This window comes from Mus pahari, chromosome 3 (genome assembly GCF_900095145.1).
Source record: "Mus pahari chromosome 3, PAHARI_EIJ_v1.1, whole genome shotgun sequence".
NCBI classification, from domain to species: Eukaryota; Metazoa; Chordata; class Mammalia; order Rodentia; family Muridae; genus Mus; species Mus pahari.
This window is the reverse complement of record NC_034592.1, coordinates 73,621,730-73,638,180: the sequence shown is the minus strand read 5'-3', so window position 1 is coordinate 73,638,180 and position 16,451 is coordinate 73,621,730. Positions and strand designations below refer to the sequence as shown.

The following is a 16,451-nucleotide window of genomic DNA, read 5'->3' as shown; positions in this document are numbered from 1 at the left end:
TTAGCTTTACTAATAGAATGTTAAAACACTGTACAACTATTAAACTGGTTTCATCGTCAAGAGGAACAACTGGTGTCTCAACTGTTCAAAATTTTGCTCATTCATAATTAGCAAAAATGAGAATAATAAGAATAATTACTAACAAATATTTTACTTTGCAACCTAGTAACATTGAATGAACATTGAAATTATTCTGGGTTAAAAAAATGATATTTATATTATACAATCATTTTCCATATCAATTTAATGTCATTAGCTCCTTGACTTGATTTATTTCATGATGATAGACATTTTTTCAAGCACAATTTAGGAATAGATTGAAGCTATCTTCAGAAGAAGTGTTATAGTAACGAACTTTGTGTTGTGACCAGATTTGTAATTTATGATGAGTCTCTGAAACAAATCATTCTATGGAAAGTGGAAAAAGAGAGAGAATTTGAGTGATTCTGACACCAAATGTTCATCCTGAATTCACCTGAGAGCTGCTAGCTTGCCCACTTATAAATGTCAGTAGCTTTATGAGTGGTCCCAATTATTGGCACAAATGATGACTTTCTGGACAGTTACAGTTTTAGGCACATGCAATGGATTTATAAATGATAACAATTTTAGGATGAATTTTTGAGCTTGTCTCTTTAAATGTCCAAGCTCGTAGAAACACTAAATAAGAAAATGTATTTTTTCTTCTTTTCAGTAAAATGTATTTAGTTGAGGAGTTCTATAATAACATGTTCGGGAAAAACCAGCACATGCCTGATTTTCTGGATACATTCACATGAGAAAAGACTCTCTTCGATTCTGATCAAATCTTACTGTATCAGGAATTTCATTTTTCTGATTTTATAATATTTAATCTATTCATTAACATATAAAATAATGTTATGCATTGCGGTCTGTTTTTTATTTATTTATTTTTTTTTTTTTCAGAGCTAAGGACCGAACCCAGGGCCTTGTGCTTGCTAGGCAAGAGCTCTACCACTGAGCTAATCCACACAGTTCTTTTGATACACACAGTTCTCTTCCCTCCCTCTAGTCCTCTTGATAGCCACCTCCCCTTGTTCTTATTTGATTTGTTGTGTTTTTAATTAATTTTCATAAAAATATGTTTGGAGTATATTCTTTCGTGTCTCTTCCTAGAGCTTCCTTGCCTCTCTACCCATCCAAATTCATGTTCGCTCCCATCTTTCTGTCTCTTTCTCAAAAAACAAAATAACAAAAACTGAAATGAACAAACAGACAAGTGAAAATACCAAAATAAAACAACCATGAAATACATGTTGTGTTGGCTAACTTCTCATAGGAATGGGGCCTATCCTGGAGTATAGTTAAAATACTCAGTGATACTCATGTGGGAAAGATTTCAAACAGATTTTTCCTTTCCCATCAGGAATCAATAGGAAATAGTGTCTTTGTTAGGGAAAGTTTTGTGTCTTCTTCTACTTTGCCATTATGGGATTTATTCCAAATTGAACATGTATAGGTGTTGACTTGCTCTGATACTCTCTGTGTATCAGCTTTACTGTTTCTGAATGGTACTTTTTCTTAGCATCATTTACCACCTCTGGCTCTTATAACTTTTCTGTTTCTTCTTCAGGACAGGTGCTGAGTCTTAAGGGGAGCAGTTTAATAAATACATTCTATTTAATGCTGAGTGTTCCAAAGTCTCTCATTCTCTGCACATTGTTTAGTAGTAGGTCTCTGTTTTAATTGCCATCTACTATAAGAGGAAGCGTCTGTGATGAAGGCTGGGTGATGTACCGATTTACCAATATAGCAATTATGTCATTGAGAGTCATTTTATTATTATGTTTCCTTAGCATAATAATAGTAGTAGCTGGTTCCTTTCTTTTAAATTGTTTGTTTTTATGTTGTATGTATTCCATTGCCTTCATTTGTCACAAATTTCTTGTTCCATTATAGTTTATCTTCTCTATATTTTACTTTCTACTTTTATATATTTATGTGCTTTTCTAGGCTCACTCTTTCCCCCTAAAACCTGTTTTTTTCAGTTTTAGTGGGAATCACTTACTTGCCTAACAACATAAAGAAATATATAAATTTCAGGGTTGATAGCCGTTTTATATCGATTTTCACAGAATTTCATGATAGCTATACCTAGGATCTAACTGTGACCACTTCATCATGTAATCAGGCAGATTCTATGAAGAATGATTAGTTTGCATTAGTGGTGCTAACAAAAGGATGCAATGTACTTACGTATTTGGTAACTCTTAGACCTATCATTATTACTCAAGTGATCATTGCCTAGAGGCAGCTGTCCCTGACCTATATACATTTACTTCACCATTAATTTCGAATCATACTCTCAAAAAGGAAACTGCTTATCCCATTTATATTTCTCATGGAAGAGTCCATGGACCTTTTATTTTAATGGTCAGGCAAACGTGTTGGAAATATGCCTCACGTTGCTCAGAGCTGCCAGACAAAATGATGTGTAAACTTTAGGCTGTGCTCTAGGATGGTAAACTTGTAAACTTTCTCTCCCTAAATCTCAGTGTCTCCCTCAACTAACTTGTACTTCCATTTAGTTTAGCTATAAGAATAATGCAGGTTTCCATACAAAGAATATATTGGATATTCCACTTCAGCTTTTATATGTGTGTAATAATCAAAACTAGAACAAGAATTAAGACTGTAGTTGTCATTATTGCATTAAATAATTGCATTCTATTTAATGAATTTACAGTATATTTATATATTAATAGATACACCTGCAAACCAGTTTAAGTAAATTTGTTAGCTAGATAAATTAAAAGCATATATAAAACCTAAAATCTTTCCTCAGGATCTATTATTTTTTTTAATTCATAATTATTTAAACTTTAAACAAACTAACAAAGTTTTTACTTAATTTTTTATTCATTAATTCATTAATTTATTATTCTTTTATTTCTTTTCCCCTTTTTATTGAAAGGATAATATTTCTCATAAATAATCCTGATTAATAATTGGATATATAAAATATTCATTCCTTTCTTCTATAGCACAGCATGTCTCTTCTTAATCTCCTGGAAATATGTCCCTTTAGATTTTAGGTCTTTAATCATTTTTTCAATATTCTGCTGCTGATATATTAAAATCCTCCAGTGCTACCTTTTATAACTTCCGGAATTTAAAGTAATAAATTAAACTTGCACTCTCCTCGTATGTATGTTTCCTGGAGACTTACTGGCTCTTTCTTCCTTTTGTCTTCATGATTTATTCCATAGTAAGAAAAATCAAGCTGTGGTTTCTCAACCAAGTAGTTGAGAAAATTGTTGCTTTTTAATATAATTTTAACAATTTTCAAGATCTTGGGTTTTACTATTCCTCTTTTGTGACTTTAAACAAAATAAAGTGGATTTGGTTTACATCAAGTAACTTCATTCTATAACTCTCACTCTTTTTTTCCCATTTAATGCCCTTTACTAAACTAGGTGTTAGTGTGTATTCATAAAAGGAATATACTTGATATTACATCACTTACTGCAAATGGTCATGTTTAAATTACCATACTTTGATATTGATGTTTCTTCTTCCCATTGTGTTAACATAGGTAGCTACCAACCCTTCTACTTCAGTCTCCAACATACTATGCAACAGACATGTTCCACCATGATCAGGAATATTTGTATTGTTTATATTCTAGTATTTTGATTATCCTAATTTATCCTAAATCATAAGGATTATTGATATATGGTATGAGAGATTATATAAGGAAAAGGAATAAATAAATGAAAGTATGTGCATGGACATTGAGTGTGTGTGTGTGTGTGTGTGTGTGTGTGTTACGTTATAACAATTATAAAGAAAAAGAGGCTACCAACTTTAGAGTGAGGGAGAAAAGGAAGGAATTTGAAGGCGATTGTCTTAAATAGCTGAAAGGATGAAAAGGAGGATGCAAAATGATAAAATTCCATTTCAATTAAATTCATATTTTAATAAAATAATACATTAACTGTATTTAGTGATTAGTGAAGGAATACATGAAAAGATAGTACATTAAATGAGAAATGAAAGCATATTTTCAAAGATTCATTAATTATATTTTCTAACACCCTTCAAAATAACAAAGGAAACTAGTTACAGTTTTCTTCTGAAATTCTACTATCAACATAAAAAATAATCCTACTGATGTAAAAGTTAAAAGTATTAACTTCTCTTAGAAAACTGTAGAAAAAAACAGAGGCGATATGTCTTAAATATTCTAAATTTAATTTTGTTTTCACCAGAAAACTTGTGTGACTTTGTGAGGGAATTCAGCCATTGACATCCACAGGCTGCTTAGTGCCTGGGATGTCTAGATCAAGCAACGTCATGTGTGGCTGGGTGATTATTTATAGCCCTCATCTGGTGCTAGCTTCAGCTTTTCTGCTAACTTGGTCCTACAGAAAATTCTTCTGGTGAGTTATAATTTGGCAGGTAAACCAAGCTCTTCTGAAAGGGAAAGTCAACATACAGATTTAAGGACAAATAAGTTACTTTAGCGTCTATATTAATTTATAATATATCCAGTAATTGTCCATCTGTTTCTTACATAGTAATTTTAGTAATAGAAATAGATGTTATGATTTGACTAATTTGGATCTAAAACTCATTCTACTTTTTTTTTAAAATTCTTTCTTCCTATAAGAACATGACCCTTACTTTTGTGAATGTTTCATGAGTGACAGGTGTCAATTGTCTTTAGAAGATGCAAGGAAGATATTTTCCTATAAGCATCTACTAGATGAGAGAGAGAGAGAGAAACAGAGAGAGAGAGAGAGAGAGAGAGAGAGAGAGAGAGAGAGAGACATAGAGAGAGAGAGACAGAGAGAGAGAGACAGAGAGAGACAGAGAGAGAGACACAGAGAGAGACAGAGACAGAGACAGAAAGACAGAGAGAGAAATACAGGAAAATTTAAAAGTGTTGAAAATTGTGTAGAGAAGATTAAAATATCATTGTAGAAATCAAGTAGAAAAAGTACAAAGGAAGTGAAATAATGAACTCATAAAGGGTGAAATGAGATGCTAGCATAAATTTTCCCTTTCTGTCTTCTTCTCTGAATATGTTCTATGCTTTTTGCCTCTACTATTTAGAATGCAATGTAAGTAAATATTAAATAGAGGTAACTGCTTTGGAGAGGAAACTTATTTTGAAATCAATTCAAAATGTCCATGGAGATTAAAATGTGACATGTCAGAGATGCAGATGGGTGCAGGAGATAAATGATGTCTATATAGGTTAAAAAAAAATCACATAAAGAGAAATATCACTAGACTGTTCAGTAGATCATAGGAGAATTTATCGTGCAAAAAGTTATTTACAACTTACCAAGAAGCACAAATTGAAACATGAAATACATTATGGCAAAAACTGCTTTCTCACTACCTACTCCTCAGAGGGAAGCAAAGAGAAAAACATACAAAGAAAAATCAAACTCCCATGGAAAGAGAGTTAACTATAGTCAACCTCTTCCCGCAAAAAAAGGAATAAGCCAATTGAAGCACCTGTTTATTTAGTTTTCTTGAGTGCATGCCTGTGTGTCTTTATGTTGGAATAAGATTTATAGAGCAGGAGTTGCTTGTAAGCAACCCCACATGGGTGTCAAGAGTCAAACTTAATTCCTTTCTAAGAGCCTTAGTCATTCTTAACACTGAATGGTGCATACAACTCCCCAGACAATTACTCAGATCAGTTTTATGAACTTGTTACTTCGACTGCTTATTTTCCAGTTCACATACACACCAATGTATATAAATTGTGTTCAATTTTATTTTATTATTTATATATTTAAATTAAACTATAGTATGTCTCATGAGTCAAAATTTGACCTACTGTTTAAGACTATACTTTAATTGTGCTATGAATTATACTTCTATTTTTAACGGTCTTGGAGTCTGTTTGGATCCCAGACTCATCATTTACAAGAACGTAATTGCATATTCACAATGTTAGGTAACTAGCCATAATTCTAAGCCAATCTTTTATTATTTGATGACTCAATTTAATTTTATTCATGTGAAAGCTAACATAAGATCAATAGGGTTATCTCTCAAGCACAAGCTAATGTCAGTGTTAATTATCAACAATCTCCATATTGATATCCCTCATTAATCTATCTGTCTTTTCAGGGACCTGCCATGTTCTTCTATTTCACTGAACTATGGGGAGTGTTACTGTGTTTATTGTCTTGGGAGTTTCTGACAATCAAAATATTGTAGTCCTCTGCTGTATATTATTTCTATTTTGCTACATTGCTATTTGGATGGGCAATGTTCTCATAATGGTTTCTATCACATACACTCAGCTCATTGACCAACCCATGTATTTCTTTCTCCATTACTTATCACTTTGTGATCTTTGCTACACATCCACAGTGACTCCCAAACTCCTGACTGATTTACTGGCAGAAAGAAAGTTTGTTTCCTATAATAACTGCATGACACAGCTCTTTGTTCTTCATTTCCTTGTTGCCATCGAGATCTTCATACTCACAGCAATGGCCTATGACCGCTATGTTGCCATCTGCAGGCCCTGCACTACATTGTAATTATAAGCAGACAGAGATGCAATGAAATCCTTGCAGCTTGTTGCACTGGGGGATTTGTGCACTCAGCCAGTCAGTCCTTTCTCATTGCTTTTTTGTCCTTTTATCATCACAATGAGATAAATCACTACTTCTGTGATATATATCCTTTATTGAAATTGGCTTGTACTAACTTTATATGCCCCATACAGGGGAACACTAGGGCCAAGAAGTGGGAGTGTGTGGGCAGAGGAGCAGGGTGGGAGGGAGGGTATGGGGACATTCGGGATAGCATTTGAAATATAAATGAAGAAAATATCTAATAAAATAATTTAAAAAAGAAATTTAAAAAAAAAAAAAAAGAAATTGGCTTGCACTGATACACATAGAATTGACCTCTTTGTTATAGTTGATTCTGGCCTAATTGCTTTGGTGACATTTGCAGTTTTAATGGTATTTTATTTTCTGATAGCACACACCATTAGTGTTTACCTTGCAGAGAGTCGTTCCAAAGCTCTTTCAACATGTAGTTCACATGTAACCATTGTGGTCCTGTTTTTTGTGCCTGTCCTCTTCATTTACATCAGACCAAATATAACTTTCCCAGAAGACAAAGTGTTTGTTCTTTTCTACACCATCATAGCTCCCATGTTCAACTCTCTGATCTATACACTGAGAAACCTGGAGATGAAGCATGCAATTAAAAATAATGTGGTATCATCAAATACCTTCATACAAGAAACAAATTCCATGAAAGACATGAAAAATGTGTATATGTGAATATCAAGTCTTTCTATAACTGTCTTGTTCTTTTCTTCACTTATTAGATATTAATAACAGTACACAGGGGGGACCAGGCAGCTTGAGGAGGAAGTCAGATGTTAATTGTTAACCCCCCACCACTAGGGGTTCCCAGTAAATCCTTGATTATCCTTTTCCTTTGGGCCTAGTGGAAAAACCTGTTTCAGGGGGATTTAAAACCCACATTTTCACCAGGCCAATGTGTATTCCCTGTCCTCAGTAAACACTTCTGCAGACTAGCTGTGAGCTATTCTGGCTTTGTTCTTTGTAATGCCTAATTAGTTTCACTGGTCTTTACTAGAAGTAAATTTTAATGTTGATGAATAGGTAACCTTCTCACTGAATCCTACTGCATTCCAAGCTCCTCAGCTTCAAGGATTTTTTAGGACTTTGGAACACTGGTGGAAACTTACCTATTACAAAAAATTCAGTCTTTAAAGGTACTTATAATACACCATACTAAAGTGGGGATAAGATTTGAGTGTACGGGTTATGATAATGCCAAGGTCTCCAGGACGCTGAGTTTCCTTGAAACTCCTTTGCCTCAGGACTGCTTCCAGGTTTCCAAACCTGTAATGTGAGTCACTACTGGAGTGGGCGTGGCACTAGGCCTAGGTTACAGATGCAGTAAGCCACCAAGGAGACAATTACTTTAGCCAAATAAAAGTTATTCTTACACATGTTAGTTTTCTAGGGGCAAACTTGAAAACTATTGTTGAATAAATTGTTGACGTAAATGAAAAAGATAAGTTTTTTTTTTCTTTTTTCTTTTCTTATCATTTTGAAAGCTCAAAATGAAGACACAGATATGTGTGAGTTCTATAGCATTAGTCTTATTGCCTTACAAAGGTCTACATTCTAACTGTGTATTCACATGTGTATTCCTTTTCTCTCAAAAGATTCTGAGGAATTTGTCAATTAAAATATTGCTTGAATATAGTACATAAAAGTCAGATTATATTGAGTTTAAAATAAATATCTCTTTGTAGCTTCTATCTTTAAATGAATATTTTTCAAGAATAGATGTTAGTCACCATATGAATGTGGCATAAACACAGTTTAGGCAACAATATACATAGTAGTATGAATGAGTGATTGGTATATGTATTGACTTTCATGTGACCTTCACTGTCAGATAACATAATCAAACAAAACACTACATGAAATTGATAATTAATAAGGTTTTCCTCATGCCCATGTATTGTGCTGCTAATATGAACATTGTTAGGAGAAAAAGCAAACCTATATCCAGAATGATTGTTTCTCTCAGAACAAATTCTGCTCCTTCTATTCTGAATGATTTCTAGCATGTTCAACCTGCAATAACAGAGGTCAATATTCTCATTAAAAACTGTAACAAGTTGTACCCTCAACATTGTTGTAATATAATACTTTACACAAATATTCTTCTAAAGTATTTTCTGCTATATGATTTAGATACTTTGCAGGATTTTTAAATTTGTAAAATTATCAATTAGTGAGTAGTTTTGAAACAATATATTTTATTTTATTTTTTATTTTTTATTTTTAAGTGGCCAGCACTCTTCACTGCTAAGCCATCTTTCAGCTCCTAGTCACAGTGTTTTTTTTAACTTTTTTTTTTTAAGATTTNTTTAATTATTTTATTTTTTTATTTTTTTTTTTTTTTAAAGATTTATTTATTTATTATATGTAAGTACACTGTAGTTGTCTCCAGACACTCCAGAAGAGGGCATCAGATCTTGTTATGGATGGTTGTAAGCCACCATGTGGTTGCTAGGATTTGAACTCAGGACCTTTGGAAGAGCAGGCGGGTGCTCTAACCTGCTGAGCCATCTCACCAGCCCAATATATTTTATGAAATTTATGAATTGATAGACATTTGAAAACATAAATACAATTATCCAATAGTATTCAGAGTTTTCTTTTTTTATTATTATTATTATTATTTTCTTTATTTACATTTCAAATGCTATCCCGAAAGTTTCCCATACCCCTCCCCCCACCTCTGTTCCCCTACCCACCCACTCCCACTACTTGGCCCAGGCCTTGCCTTGTGCTAGGTCATATAGAGTTTGGAAGACCAAGGAGCCTCTATTCCCACTGATGGCCGATTAGGTCATCTTCTGCTACATATGCAGTTAGAAACACAAACCCAGGGGGGGTACTGGTTAGTTCCTGTTGTTGTTCCACCTACAGGGTTGCAGCCCCCTTCAGGTACTTGGGTTTTCTAATGTATTATAAAAACTTAAACAGATGTTTAAAATAAAATACTAGTTAAAATGACAAAATAATATTTATGTGTCAAAAACTTTTAAGTAAGGGCTGGAGAGATGACTGAGAGGTTAAGAGCACTGACTGCTCGTCCAGAGGTCCTGATTTCAATTCCCAGCAACCACATGGTTGTTCACAACCATCTGTAATGGAATCCGAGGCCCTCTTCTGGTGTGCCTGAAGACAGCTACAGTGTACTCATATACATAAAATAAATAAATAAATCCTAAAAAGTTTTGAGTAAAATTAATAAAGTACATAAAATATGATTCAATAAACAAAATATATACTGTCTGCACTTAAAGACATTAACATCTTTAACATTGGAGAATGATAGAAAAGCTGCTTATGCTAGTTATGGGTCATAGGAAAATATAACCAGAAACAAGTTCGACCATAACTTTCAAATGAATCTAGTTTATAATTAAAGAATATGATGTATACGCACAAATAAATATTGTGATTCAAAAGGTGTGTATTATTGGAAAACTTTGCAGGAAACTTGGCAAAATGAAGACATGTTTATTGTATAGAAGGCATTTTCTTTTCAACTGAGTTATTGATTCCATACCAACTACAATTAAATTTCCTGGGCATATTATACAATACAAGAAATATCAGATTGTGTTTAAGGTATGATTATATTGAAGAAATAAATATTCTGAAATTTTAATACATGAATATTTTATTTCCATAATTTCACATCCTCCCTTTTCACTCTCTAATCCCTCATTGCCTCTCCCCGACTCAATGTCAAGCTCATGGCCTCTTCTAAAATTAGTATTATCACGCCATTTAAGTTTCCTCTTTTTCAATCTTTTATTTATTTACACTCCAGATTTTATTCCCCTCCAAGTCCACTTTTATGTACATGTGATGGTGAATAAAATTATTCAGTTCTTTCAATCACCAATATTTGAGATTTAACAGGGACAGCATCTGCATCATATCTAGAAGAGATTGTCTATCACCAGGAGTTCTCATCTTTTCGATCTTACAGTCTTTTCATTTCTCTTCTGTTTGTTTTCTGACACTAGATATCACAGTCCCCAAAATACATTAATTGAGCATCTACTTATGCACAAATATTTAAGAATATTAGAGGATATTCTAAATATTCTGAATGCAACAGAAAAAGAAATTAAAGCTCAGAGAAGGAGGAGGAAGGAATCTTCAGGTTCCCTCATCAAATGCACACAAGGGAGCAAAGCAGGACAGAAAGTATGTAGAAGGAAAGAAGTATATAGTAGGCTCACTAACTCAGTGATTAACATGAGGAAATCCATTATTTGGCATCGTCAAGGCCTCAGAACCCGTGCTGCAGAATGAATCTCTCCATATGCCATGTGCATGCCAGAGCAGGTTAAACACTTAATATTTACCCAGCAGATTTGAATTCCAGGCGCAGTGGAACATATGTCCCCACACCCAGACTGGCCCTCAAGTTCTATGTTTCTGTTTTTCTCCACAGCCATGCTATGCCATTAACCCATGCTCCAGAAGACCTTGACCATGTAGCTACCCTTGCTCTTCAGGCCTACAGCTCTCCTGTGTGAGAACACCACCTTCAATATTCAGTAGATTCCCTAATTATCCCATGTTTTAAGCTAAACCCTGTAACATGGCTGAGGCTCCTCCAGTCCTAGGCTTCAGGTTCTCCCCTACAAGCTCTAGTTCAGAACTTGTTCACACAGATCTAGCTCCTGATTCTCTTCCAGGAATAAAACAGACCTGGTTGTTAGAAAACACGTTAGATTAGAAGTAGTGTAATGCAAACCTTACTCCTACCCTTTGAACAAGTATTTTTGTTTTTGTTTAAACCAAACTCACAGAAATTGCTCTTATATCCCTGCATCAAAATTTCTTAGGTCATGCAATTTTCTTTGAAATTTGTGTCAACATAGAGCACTGAGTTTAAAGTTTACTCTATGAAGTTCAGGTCTGAGAGGAATTAAATCACTTAAAGTTGGACATTTGCTCAAGTTCTTTTGGGATATGCCTCATGCCTCACAAAGTAAGAGGATACCTTGAGATGTAATCTCCCAGGTGATGCACTTTACACATCTTGGAATTTAACCAGAGAATTTATAACTATATTTACCACCTCTAAAAACACAGTGGGTATATGTCTTAAAGACAGAAACATGAAAATTCTTCTCTCAAATCACAGTGATGGTTTTTGTCTCAGGTAAATATGTTTTCTCTCAGAAAGGAGAGGGGAAGTCCCAGAGCTGGAGCACTTTTTGCCTGATGTACTACCTGGTATGTAACATAGTCATCCAGATTGAAGTGATAGCTACACAAAAGTAAGAAATTGAATTGCCTACACTTGTATAGTATAAATTAGGTAATTGTGTGCATATCCATTTTATAATTCCTCTTTCTACACTATTTTGAAAACACAACATCTCGTAATTTTCAAATAGAATTAAAAAAGGCTATTGGGGGGATTTATGAACATAATTTATACAGAAGAATGAAGATATATAAGAAATAGTAGATAAAAATTAATTCAATCTGTTATAACACAAATTCATTTTTCCTTTTCTGCCTTCTTTATAAGATAATACATAGTGAATGATGAAGAAAATTGAAAAATGGCAAGATTTGAATTTCCTGGAGAAAGAGGATTAGGAACATCATGAGAATCCCACCAAGTTGATAGTTAGATAAGAGAGTGAAAAGGAAATTAAAAACTAAATTATAATTAAATTAATGGAGACTCAATATTTTCTGTGTGACAACAATCCAAAGCTTTGAAGTAATTTTTTTCAATTTAACTTTACTCTAAAAATTATAATTATTTTTATTAATTCTTTGAGATTTTCAGACATTGTTTCTTTGACATACTTTCTTTCCCCTCAAATAATTTATTATCAACTTCTCAACTCTCCCATCTTGTTCCACCCAACTTTGAGATTGCTACTTCTTTTTAACTGTTTTCTTCTTTCCCCTTCAAGTTCCGTATGTGTTGCTCAGCTAGTCTTGAGATTTGATTCTGCTTTGGTGTATGGTCAGAATACAAGGGGTAAGTAACATCATTAAAACATAGCGTACAACTCTCCTCTCTTAAAAGCCACCAAATGTTAAAAGCTTGTCAGCTAGTGGTTGGATTTTATACCCACTGTCCACTCTCCATGCTGGGATTTTGTCAAGTTAGAGCTAGTACAAGTCTTGGGCATGTTGCTCCAATCAGTGCAAATACTTGTGTCGCACTGACAGGTTGTATCTGGAAAACACTATTTCTTTGACATTATCTATCACCTTTAACAATTTTTTCCTGTTCCTTATTGGCAAAGATCCCTGATCGTTAAAGTGAGGTATGAATGTCTCTTGTAAGGCTAAGCACTCTGCAGCCTTCAACAATTATCAGTTGTGGGTCTCTGTGTTGATTCCTGGCCTCTGTAAGGAAAAGCTTCTCTATTGAGGGTTGTGACATCCTTTGATAAAAACACATGATTAATGAATTTGACTTAATGAGTTTTGATAAACAATTACAAAGAAAGAAAGAAAGAAAGAAAGAAAGAAAGAAAGAAAGAAAGAAAGAAAGAAAGAAAGGAAGGAAGGAAGGAAGGAAGGAAGGAAGGAAGAAANAAGAAAGAAAGAAAGGAAGGAAGGAAGGAAGGAAGGAAGGAAGGAAGAAAGAAAGAAAGAAAGAAAGAAAGAAAGAGAGAGAGAAAAGGAAGAAAGAAAGAAAGAAAGAAAGAAAGAAAGAAAGAAAGAAAGAAAGAAAGAAAGAAAGAAAGAAAGAAAGGGAGAGAGAGAAAGCAGTATAAAATTATAAATTAGGTTGTGTAGTTGTGTAAAGCATATTTTTAGTATTCAAATAGCAAGAAAAATTTTAAGGAAGAGTATATAAATAATCTTCATTGTGGTTCTTCAATGTGGGGATTCGATGCCCCATTGTAGGGGAATGCCAGGGCAGGAAGGCAGGATTGGGTGTGTGTGTGGAAGACCCTCATAAGGTCCAGAAAAGGAAACTCTTTTATAGAGACAGAAGTTCATTAGTGATCATTTAGGGTAGGTAGGGAGGAAGAGCCAAAGGATATGGGTTTTTCCCTTTGCCTCATAGAGGCAAGGGTGGGGGAGATGGGATAGGGAGTTTCCAGAGGGGAGACCTTGAAACTGGATAACATTTGAAATGTAAATAAAGAAAATGTCCAATAAAAGGAGAAAAAAGGGAAAAATTGTGGGGAAAGGATATTAAAGGCATCATCTTCTTTTTCTTTCTTTCTTTCTTTCTTTCTTTCTTTCTTTCTTTCTTTCCTTCTTTCTTTCTTTTGGGTCACATGATCTTACTCAAAAGTTTTAGATTTGCAGCAAACTAACTAATCTTATTACTGTCAAACCATGCTGGGCTGTAGATATCTACTCTTTCAACAAAGCAATCTATATTTGCTCCCAATTACAGACAGACTTCTGAAATGTGTGTGGGGCAAAAGATGAAAGAACAAATCAATTGTTTTAAATATTGAGTAGTGATATACTGGCTTTGTCTTTCTTTTAAATATGTGTTGGGATCTATACAATTTATTAAGTAGTAATTAAAGCATGCAGGATATGGTGACTATTTACAACATACCTGAGTGATGCCCAGTAAGTATTTGTCAACAGACTATTTATAACATAATTGGTAAATAAAATGAATTCAGGAGGTTATAAACTCTTTTTTTTTTTTTTTTACAATATACACACAATAAAAATGTATTTGGCCACAAAGCACCAAAGTATTGATAAAAAAATACAACTTCGAAGAATTTGAGAGCATTCGAAGGGAAAGAAGGAAGTCATAGATGGTACTGTTCCACCCATTTTAAGGTCCAGAAAAGGAAACTCTTTTATAGAGACAGAAGTTTATTAGTGATCATTTAGGGTAGGTAGGGAGGAAGAGCCAAAGGATATGGGTTTTTCCTTTCCTTTTTTTTTTTTTTTTTTTTTTTTTTTTTTTTTTTTTTCTTTTCCTTTCCTTTCCTTTTTTTTTTTTTTTTTTTTTTTTTTTTTTTTTTTTTTTTAAAATTGGTAACAGTTTTCTAACATTGACAAGTAACAATTATTTCACCTATTTGTAAATTTGTGACTATATTAAAATTGATATTTCTGAATTATATCTCAATAAAGCTGTATAAAAAAGTAAAAAGATGGTGTTTGTAGTTTTTTTTCTTTTTTTTAAATTTATTATTTTCTTTATTTACATTTCAAATGCTATCCCGAAAGTTTGGTTATAAACTCTTAAAAATAAAAAATAAATAGAAAGGTAACTGTAGAGAGAAAAAAATTAAAGAGAAGTATCTTGGGCTCTTGTAATACGAACAATATATTTGCTATAAAACACTTGAGATTGTATTCTGTCTAAAAGGTATAAAGTATGCACATATTAGATATTATTGTCATTTCTCTTGTTGCCTTGAGAAATAGATAAAGAATACTTGTTTTATGTAAATATTGACATTTAGATTTAAATTTTAATATACCATTGATAATCTTTTTAAAAAATATTTAGTGTGTAACCACTATATATTTATATTTGGGAAGACAGATCATCTACTAGTGCTTGTTACCAATTGAACACTAGCAAATTTACCCTTTGGAGACATGGAAGATTGAAGATAGAAATACTTGTACAAAAGAACAGTGGGTAAGTATGATGGAGGTTAATTTCTTTGTCTATTGGCCAGAACTTCTGTCTAAATATTAAAGTCATGCAGTCAAATATATTGGCCATGGTAGCAAATCATGGCAACAAGAATGTAAGACACAATAGTTGCTTATCTAAATAACTGCCTTGAAGAATGACAGAAGAGATAATGATAGCACTTGTGGAAACATGCAGGAATCAGAGGAGATGCAGACTTGGACAATCATAAAGAGTGTAGGGAAGTTTCCTAAGGGTGGTAGAATAAGGAGCAGGCCTGGGTTAACTGAGTCACACAGGTCTAGAGGTGGAGTCACATGGATCTTTCTTGTTCATCATGGAGGAGAGTCTGGGTTCGGTACATAGTATATTTGAGTTCAGTGAAAAGAACTAGGATTTTAAAGTTTAAGGTAAATGGACACAGAGACTAAAAATCCTCTTATAAGATGTACAAATATCCAGGCCAATGCTTATTTTTATAATGTTATTTCTAGAAAATCATAACTTTCTTAATTCTAAATATACATGTAAACATGATTAAGCTTTTGGCTTTTGTTTTCATTTTGAACACCAGTTTCCTCTCAAAGAGAATGTAGCAACATTCTTTTTCCCTTTTTAGTCTAAGGATTACTATTTTTAATCTATGAAATTAAAAATAGTATATCTACTTAACCTTCACATAATATAGTATTCTTATGGCATTCACGAGTATATTATGTTATTCAGGCCATGATCAGTCATTGTAGTTGGCACCTGTACGTCTTTCCATGACCACAATTTAACAACCAAATGTTCCCTAACAAAAGTAAAAATTTCACAACAAATATTAATTCGATAAGAGTATTATAGACTTATTTGGATTTCTTCCTTCACTTTAAGTCTCATGATTCTAAGCTACCAAATGGGCAAATTACACAGTGATAATGAGATTGTGCCCCTAAATTCATTTGTATAAAGTTATAGCACATCTTTGATTATACTTACTATTAATATAATTTTTAATTTTATGCACTTTCACTAAAGTAATTTGATTGAAATGATTTTCAAGTGATGAAAATATTGCATAGAACATAAGAAGTCGAAATAGACACACAAATACACACACAGAGAGAGAAAGAGGAAGGACATGTTTTGATAGATGAGTTGAGTATACTAGTTAATATATTTATGATTTATACCATGATTAATAAACATTTCTAATCCTTCTCTGTCATTTCCTTTCAGCTAATGCCATTGAATGGTAATTTCTTTGGATT

At 33.3% G+C, this 16,451-nt stretch overlaps 1 pseudogene; it reads left to right on the top strand.

Annotated features, from left to right (window-relative positions):
* The first annotated feature begins 6,146 nt into the window (after positions 1–6,146).
* Positions 6,147–7,263, top strand: LOC110319495 (annotated as a pseudogene).
* The last annotated feature ends 9,188 nt before the right edge of the window (positions 7,264–16,451 follow it).